Genomic DNA, 9604 nt, shown 5'->3' with positions numbered 1-9604 from the left:
CAACGGAATGGTTCCAAATTGGGAAAGGAGTACATCAAGGCTATGTATTGTCACCCTGCTTATTTAACTCATACACAGAGCACATCATGTGAAATGCCAGGCTGGATGAAGTACAAGCTGGAATCAAGATTGCTGGGAGAAATATCAATAATCTCATATATGCAGATGACACCACCTTTATAGAAGAAAGTGAAAAGGAACTAAAGAGCCCCTTGATGAAAGTGAAAGAGGAGAGTGAAAAAGCTTGCTTAAAACTCAACATTAAAAAACTAAGATCATGGCATCTGGTCCCATCACTTCATGGCAAATAGATGGAGAAACAATGGAAACAGTGAGAGACTTTATTTTCTTGGTCTCCAAAATCACTGCAGATGGTGACTGCAGCCATGAAATTAAAAGATGCTTGCTCCTTAGAAGAAAAGCTATGACCTACCTAGATAGCATATTGAAAAGCAGAGACATTACTTTACCAACAAATGTCCCTCTATTCAAAGCTATGGTTTTGGCAGTAGTCATGTATGGATGTGAGAGTTGGACTATAAAGAAAGCTGAGCACCAAAGAATTGCTGCTTTTGAACTGTGCTGTTGGAGAAGACTCTTGAGTGTCCTTTGGACTGCAAGGAGATCAAAGCAGTCAATACTAAAGGAAATCAATCCTGAATATTCACTGGAAGGGCTGATGCTGAAACTCCAATACTTTGGCCACCTGATGGGAAGAACTGACTCATTGGAAAAGACCCTGATGCTGGGCAAGATTGAAGGTGCGAGGAGAAGGGGACAACAGAGGATGAGATGGTTGGATGGCATCACCGACTCGATGGACTTGAGTTCGAGTAAGCTCCAGGAGCTGGTGATGGACAGGGAAGCCTGTCATGCTGTGGTCCATGGGGTCACAAAGAATCAGATACGACTGAATGATTGAACTGCCTGACTGGGCAGAAAGTACACAGCACCTTTTTAAGTCTCAGGTACTTAAGGTTACAATGATCACTCTATTCCTAAAGTTCCTTTTGTCCCTTCCCCAAACTCTCTATATCTTCTATCTCAGCCAGTGTTACCGAGGTATATGCAAATACAGTCCTCCATCATTTAGAATGGACCAGAAGGAAATGGCAACCCACTCCAGTGTTCTTGCCTGGAGAATCCCAGAGACGGAGGAGCCTGGTAGGCTGCCATCTATGGGGTTGCACAGAGTCAGACACAACTAAAGCAACTTAGCAGCAGCAGACTACCTCATATGTTGTGGTATATATGTTCATGCTTCGAAAGCATCTTCCAGCTTAAGAGCTGCTCCTACCCACATAGTTCATCAGAATTGATTCCTGGTCCTCAGGTGTCTTGAACATCTTATACTTCCCTCCCACATATTAGTATTGCTAGTGGGTTGAATATGGATGAGATGACTGTGTGCTGGTGGCACCAATTGTTGAAAAACACACATTAAAACACTTGTTGATGAGCTCAGACATTGGATTCATTTTGGCTTTAAGATTACCCAGTGACACTATGCTATATTTAAAACAAATAACCAACAACAACCTACTGTACAGCACATGGAATTCTGCTCAGTGTTATATGGCAGCCCGGATGGGAGAGGAGTTTGGGAGAAAATAGTGGTAGTTTAGTCACTAAATAATGTCTGACTCCTGCAACCCCATGGACTGTAGCCTGCCAGACTCCTCTGTCCGTGGGATTCTCCAGGCAAGAATACTGGAGTGAGTTGCCATGCCCTCCTCCAAGGGATCTTCCTAACCCAGGGATTGAACCCAGGTCTCCTGCATTGGAGGTGGATTCTTTACCATCTGAGCCACCAGGGAAGCCTTGGGGTAAATAGATACATGTATTTGCACGGCTGAGTCCTTTCACTGTGCACATGAAACTATCACAACACTGTTAATTGGCTATACTCCAGTACAAAATAAAAAGCTAAAAAAAAAAATTCCCAATGACAGACCACAATCTTATCTTTAATTTATTACAAAAACCTTACTGCAGTGGGAGAAGATTCTAAATAGCTGTATTTTATTTTTGTTTTTATTTGACACTCACCTTTTTTTAATTTGAGATTTACTACATTCAATTGTACTAATTTTGTAATAATAGTGAGCAAAGCACATATTCCAAGTATAGAAAGGAGATTATGATTCAAGTGAAAAAAGAAGTTAAGTGATGAACTGAATCACTTGTGTATAGACAAAATGGCCAGTGTTATAGTCAATTCAGACATGTATGGTCTTTTGTACTGTTACCAACTCTTCACATATTATAGCATAAATATAGTTTGATAATTTTTCCATCAAAACTCCAAGAGTTGGCTTGGGATAAAATGCTAAAGATATAATTCAAAAATAAAGCATCTCTTTGGCTGCCTTCAAAATTCAAATGAAACAAAACATCCATTAAAGCATATTTCCAGCCTTATTCTCCACATCCAGGAACTGAAAATGTTAAAAAAAAAAAGATTGGACAATCAGAGTTGTGAGGAAAGATGAATGGCACTAAGGTTATTTCCAGTCTCCTATGAGCCTTTCAACATACATGTCCCTGGGTGGAGGCCGGGGTCAGCCTCTAACAGTGTAGCACCCAGCCAGACCTTCAAACTCCTGATCCTGCGGGGCGCACCGAGAGCTCGGACAGCCTAAGGGTGACTGGCATGAGGCCAATTTCCCACCCAAATAAAACCCCTTAGAAACAATGTCAACACCATTTTTCTAGATCCCACATGTACGCGTTAATATACGATATTTGTTTTTCTCTTTCTGACTTACTTCCTTCTGTATAACAGGCTGTAGGTTCATCTACCTCACTAGAACTGACTCAAATTTCTTCTCCACCTATTTGCAGGGAAGGAATGGAGATGTCAGTATATAGAATGGACTTGTGGATGCAGCGGGGGAAGGAAAGACTGGGACAACGGGAGAAAGTAGCATCGATATATGCACACTGCCACGTGTAAAACAGAGAGCTGGTGAGAAGTTGGTATGTAACACGGGGAGCCCAGCTCAGCGCTCTGTGATGACCTAGAGGGGTATGGCAGTGGGATGGGCGAGAGAGGATACAGGTGTAATTGTGGTTGATTCACATTGTTGTGTGACAGAAACCAACACAACATTGTAAAGCAAAAGTAATAAGCTTCCAATTAAAATTAATTAATTAATTTTAAAAATAAATTAATTAAAATTAAAGAATAATATATTTTTAAAAAAGAAAGTCAGCAGAGGGCCAGTCCTGCTTTCCCAAAACACTTGCAGAGTGGGAAATTTAAGGCCTCTCAAAGGTTGAATTACATAAAACTAGAAATTTTTTGGTTTTTTTAGAACCAAATGTTTTGGTTCTCATTGGTTAGAAGGACTTAGGAATTGCCGGCAGAATCCATTTCCAGGTCATGGGCTACCTGCACAGTTCTCTACCCCAGGGCCCCATCAAAACCCTAGAGTTATGATACTTTTATACACATGTATTTCTAAAACCATTCAGGGATCCACTATAAAACATAAACCCAATAACCAATTATGTAATCAAAAATATAAAATCAATAACAAGGCTTCCATCAATCAACAAATAACTCTTCAAACTGGGCCCTGGTGAGTAAATCTTCTCTTACCACATCAGTGTTTTTCTATTTTATACGTTTCCCTCCCTAGACACAGTTGTGTTTAGTAAATAATAATGCTCTAGGTCGGAGAAGGCAATGGCACCCCACTCCAGTAGTCTTGCTTGGAAAATCCCATGGATGGAGGTGCCTGTTAGGCTGCAATCCATGGGGTCGCTAAGAGTCGGACACGACTGAGCGACTTCACTTTCACTTTTCACTTTCATGCATTGGAGAAGGAAATGGCAGCCCACTCCAGGGTTCTTGCCTGGAGAATCCCAGGGACGGGTGGGCTGCCATCTATGGGGTCGCACAGAGTCGGACACAACTGAAGTGACTTAGCATAGCAATACTCTAGGTATTCTTCTGACAGGATAAACTGACTCTCAGTTCAGTTCAGCTCAGTCGTGTCTGACTCTTTGTGACCCCATTAGCTGCAGCATGCCAGGCCTCCCTGTCCAACAACAACTCCTGGGGCCTACCCAAACTCATGTCCATTGAATCGGTGATGCCATCCAACCATCTCATCCTCTGTTATCCCCTTCTCCTCCTGCCCTCAATCTTTCCCAGCATCAGGGTCTTTTCAAATGAGTCAGGTCTTCGCATCAGGTGGCCAAAGTATTGGAGTTTCAGCTTCAGCATCAGTCCTTCCAATGAAAACCCAGGACTGATCTCCTTTAGGATGGACTGGTTGGGTGTCCTTGCAGTCCAAGGGACTCTCAAGAGTCTTCTCCAACACCACAGTTCAAAAGCATCAATTCTTCTGTGCTCAGCTTTGTTTATAGTCCAACTCTCACATCCATACATGACTACTGGAAAAACCATAGCCTTGACTAGACGGACCTTTGTTGACAAAGTAATGTCTCTGCTTTTTAATATGTTATCTAGGTTGGTCATAACTTTGCTTCCAAGGAGTAAGCATCTTTTAATTTCATGGCTGCAGTCACCATCTGCAGTGTTTTGGAGCCCCCCAAAAAAAAGTCTGTCACTGTTTCCTCTGTTTCCCCATCTATTTGCCATGAAGTGATGGGACCAGATGCCATGATCTTAGTGTTCTGAATGTTGAGCTTTAAGCCAGCTTTTTCACTCTCCTCTTTCACTTTCATCAAGAGGCTCTTCAGTTCTTCTTCACTTTCTGCCATAAGGGTGGTGTCATCTGCATATCTAAGGTTATTGATGTTTCTCCTGGCAATCTTGATTCCAGCTTGTGCTTCATCCAACCCAGCGTTTCTCATGATGTACTCTGCATAGAAGTTAAATAAGCAGGGTGACAATATACAACCTTGACGTACTCCTTTCACAATTTGGAACCAGTCTGTTGTTCCATGTCCAGTTCTAACTGTTGCTTCCTGACCTGCATACAGGTTTCTCAAGAGGCAGGTCAGGTGGTCTGGTAGTCCCATCTCTTTCAGAATTTTCCACAGTTTATTGTGATCCACACACTCAAAGGCTTTGGCATAATCAATAAAGTAGAAATAGATGTTTTTCTGAAACTCTTTTGCTTTTTGGTGATCCAGCAGATGTTGGCACTAAGCATGGACAATACAATATTCCTACAGTAAAAGGCTCAGTATCCACTTTGTCTGTAAATCCGTTCTTTAGTTGATAATGTCCATCCTTGAGCTCTGACTGCTCTTCATGACTCCAAACATGCATCTTTCTTTTCCCCTGGACTTCCCTACATCCCTGTTTCAAGAATACCAGAAGCCCACGTGGACTCTCCATGCCCAGCTCACCATTTCTGCACGAGGGTCCTGTAGAGCATCAGGTGTCTCCATGGTGCTGCCAGGACTCCCTCCTCCTCATCAACGGCCACATTCTCCTGGGTCTATGTCTGCTTTGTCTTTGCTTCCCCTGTTCTCACGTCCTCCTCCCCTTCCTAGGTCAGATCTTCATACCTATATGTTGTGCTCAGTCATGTCTGACTCTGCGACCCCATGGACTGTAGCCCCCAGGCTCCTCTGTCTGTGGAATTCTCCAGGCAAGAATACTGGAGTGGGCTGTCATTTCCTCCTTCATACCTGACTCGGAGCCACTTCAGCAGCTTCCCAGCTGACCTTCTGGTCCTCCAGTGAGACACTTTGCTATCTCTCCATGCAACATGCAATGAAGTCCTAACACTTTCATCTGGAGTTCAAAGAAAACCCTTCTCTTCTGAATCATTCAGGCTTTTTCCAGCCCTATTTCCATGCCATGTCCATCTAACCCTTTGGATGCCACCTTCCCCAGGACCTACCCAGCTCTGTCCAGTTCAGCACATTTGCCCCCGTGTTCAGAGGGCCGCGTCCTTCAAGGAACTGATGCTGGTTGACACCTCCTCCTTCATGAATTCCTGGTCCAAACCCCTGACCTCTTCCAAGATCCCCCCGGTTATCATCAACCCTCCTTCTCCAAACATCTGAACCTGGATTGCAGGATTTGTCCTATCTTGCTTTATACCATAGTTATTTATTTTATACCTGAGTCTTTCTCCCATAAAACTGGAAACTTCCTGAAAGCAGAGACTATGTCCTATTTATTCTTGCATCGACCACAAATTCTAGCAAAATTCCTTGTTTATAGTGGGTGCTTTTTAAGTATTTGTGATAAGAATGGACAAAAGTCTCATGAAATTCAGAGTAGACTAATCTATAAGATGAATCAGCTTTTTAGGAAATGTTAAGAAAAGATGTCTTGTTTTTCTTTTTATGTTTTTAAGTCTATATATTGATTAACAAGATGTTGTACATTGGTACCATGTGCTGTGGAAATTAATAAGACAGGAGAAAAGAGAAAACTGGTGGAGAAAATCAGTTCCACCAAAACTTGGTTGATGACATACGTAAAAAAAAATTTACAAACCCTCCCTATTAGCTTTCCCAGAATGTTGCATTTGAGTTGTTTCCCTTGTAAAAGAAAAAATTTCGTAAATACTTAGAACCTAATGGGGAATACGCAAGAGTCCCTCAGAAGTTCTTCAGTCACATAATATATTTCTTCTTTACTTTTGGACTCAAAGAAAAGGGATGACAGAGAGACTGAAAGGAAAAGGAAGGAGGGGAGGAGAGAGGCGGGCTGGGGAAGAGTGGTGGGAGAGAATGAAAGCACCAGAAGTGATTTACAACCCGGCTGGTGTCCAGTGCGCTCAGCGCTCTGCCCTCTGGTCCCCGGCTGGCTTTGATCTTCCTAGCAGCTCATCCCATCTGCTCTCTGGAGAAGCTGGAGAGACCAAGGGTCAGAGCAATGTTAGTTCTTCCCTGGTCGAACCTCAGCTCTCCCCAGAGTCCTGCTTCCTTGCTGCTTTTACTGGGGCTAAAATCAACAACCTGCACGTTGTTGTGGAGTGAATTTTGCTTGTGTGCACTCAGTCGTGTCCAACTCTTTTGCATTGGACTGTAGCCCACCTGGGTCCTCTGTCCATGGGATTTCCCAGGCAAGAATACTGGAGTGGTTTGCCATTTCCTTCTCCAGGGGCTCTTCCCGACCCAGGGATGGATTGAACCCACGTCTACCTGTGTCTGCTGCACTGCGGGTGGGTTCTTTACCTACTGAGCCACCAGAAGAGCCTTTGTGATCTCCAACAAGAGGCTCCAGTCCTGGCAACCATGACTGTGTTTGGAAATAGTCCTTGAGGTGTGACCAGGTCACAGGATGAGGTTACAGTGGACTGAAATGGACCCGAAGCCAGTGGCTGCTGCCTTTGTAAGAGAAAAGAGAAGGAGGTTTGGACATGGACACACTGATGCACAGAGGCCAGACAACTCGTGATGATGGAGGCAGAGGTTGGAGGATGCGGCTTTTAGCCCAGGATTCCCAGGTGGGAAGAGTCAGGAAGGACTCCTCCCTGAAGCTTTAGAGGGAGCACAGCCCTGCCGACACCTGACTTCAGACCTCTGGCCCCCAAGAGTGTGAGGAACATGCTCTTGATGTTTGAAGCCCCCCCAGTTCATGGTACTTTGTATGGCAGCCCCAAGAAACCAGTATAGGCACTGAAGACACCGAGCTGTTGGAGGGAATCTCAGACCCGAGAAGGAGGCTGTCAAAGTTGTCTCCTCCTGAGATCAAAGTTAACCCATTTACCCAGATGGCTAAAGAATGTGGTTTGCTCTACTTAGAAACTACTCTGTAATACTAAGTTCTAGCTGGGCAATTTCATTTTATCAATGTTTAAAATCTCCAGCCAAAGGAAGAAGCTGTCTTGGAAGAAGAGAAGAAAGAAGAAGAATTAACAAATGCCTGGCACCTAGTAGGTATTTAATAAGCACTCATCAAGTGAATGAGTGAAGCGAAAGGAAATAGAAATATCAGAAGACATCGTAAGACATAAAGTCAGAGCCTCTGATCTGCCAAAATAAAAAGCTTTCACAAGCTGAGCTGAGCTACACAAGAGCACAGGCTTAAGACTAGAGATTCACCAAGTCAAGAGCTGCTTGTATAACATAAAATATGCGTAAAGTAACACACGACAGCACTGCAGAAAGCACTATACGATCAAGGAAATTAAACGTCTTCCTACGTGGATGGTCAGGGGGACAGATCTGTAGTGTGTACTCCCTGCTCAGGGGAAAAAATGCAAAAAGTCAAAATTGATGGATCTATAGATTCTTGTACTGAGTGAAGTCAGTCATACCAAGAAAGACATACCAAGAAAGACAAATACCATACGATACTGCTTATGTATGGAATTTTTTTTAAAAGGCTAGAAATGAACTTATTTACAAAACTGAAGTATATTTACAGATGTAGAAAATAAACTTGTGGTTACTGGGGGTAAGGCCAGGAGATTTAAATTGGGAGCTTGAGATTGACATATATACACTGCTAGGTCACTTCAGTTGTGTCCGACTCTGTGCGACCCCATAGACAGCAGCCCACCAGGCTCCCCCGTCCCTGGGATTCTCCAGGCAACAACACTGGAGTGGGTTGCCATTTCCTTCTCCAATGCATGAAAGTGAAAAGTGAAAGTAAAGTCGCTATATATACACTACTACACATAAAATAGATAACTGAGGACCTATTCTCTAACTCAGGGAACTCTACTCAATACTCTGTAATGACAGGTATGGGAAAAGATTCTGAAAAAGAGTGGATAAATGTATATGTGTAACTGAATCACTTTGTTGTACAGCAGAAACTAACATTGTACATCAAGGGTACTCCAATAAAAAAATTTTAAATAAAAAAATTAAAAGTCAAAATAACTGATTATGATATGAGCAACTAATTTTATCCCTCCTCTCCCTTCCCCCCAAATTAAACCTGCCCCATTTCATTACCCTGCTCTCAGCGGAAATGCTGTCATCAGCAATCTGTCTAGTTGAACATTTCTTCAGTAACTTCCCGCCACCACATGAACTGAGCTTCCATTCCTTTTCTGCCCCTTGGGTCCAACAGAGCCTTCTGGGATGATGAAAATGTCCTGTATCTGCACCCCTAACCGGGCAGAATCCACTAACCACGTGAACCTGAAACGTGCTCAGTGTAACTGCAGAACTGAATCTACATTTTTCATTTAATGCTAATTAAACAGCCACAACTGGGGACTTCCCTGGTGGTCCATGGTTAAGACTTTGCCTTCCAATGCAGGGGGTACGAAATACGGGTTCCATCTCTGGTTGGGGAGCTCAGATTCCCACATGCCTCAGGACCGAAAAACCAAAACATAAAACAGAAGCAATATTGTAACAAAATTCAATAAAGACTTTAAAAATGACCCACATCCAAAAAAAAAAATCTTAAAAAAAAAAAAATCAGCCACAAGTGGTCAATGCCTCCTGTACAGGACAGCACAGCTCCGGACTATTTTTGAGAGAATGCCGGGCCCGTTCACGGCTTTCATCTCCCGCTTCCTCACCCTCAAGCTCTGGCCTGACCAGGAGACAGTGAACAGCCATCCATCTGTGCACACTCTGTTGTCCACCAGCCTCGAAACCTGCAGAACATCCCCCAGCAGTGAAGGGGCGAGTCTGGGGGAGTTGATGAAGTTGCAGAGAAACCCACCATTCAGCCATTCGGATAATCCATTACTGAAAG

Source organism: Bubalus bubalis, chromosome 13, assembly GCF_019923935.1.
Source record: "Bubalus bubalis isolate 160015118507 breed Murrah chromosome 13, NDDB_SH_1, whole genome shotgun sequence".
Lineage (NCBI taxonomy): Eukaryota > Metazoa > Chordata > Mammalia > Artiodactyla > Bovidae > Bubalus > Bubalus bubalis.
This window is presented reverse-complemented; position numbering follows the sequence as displayed.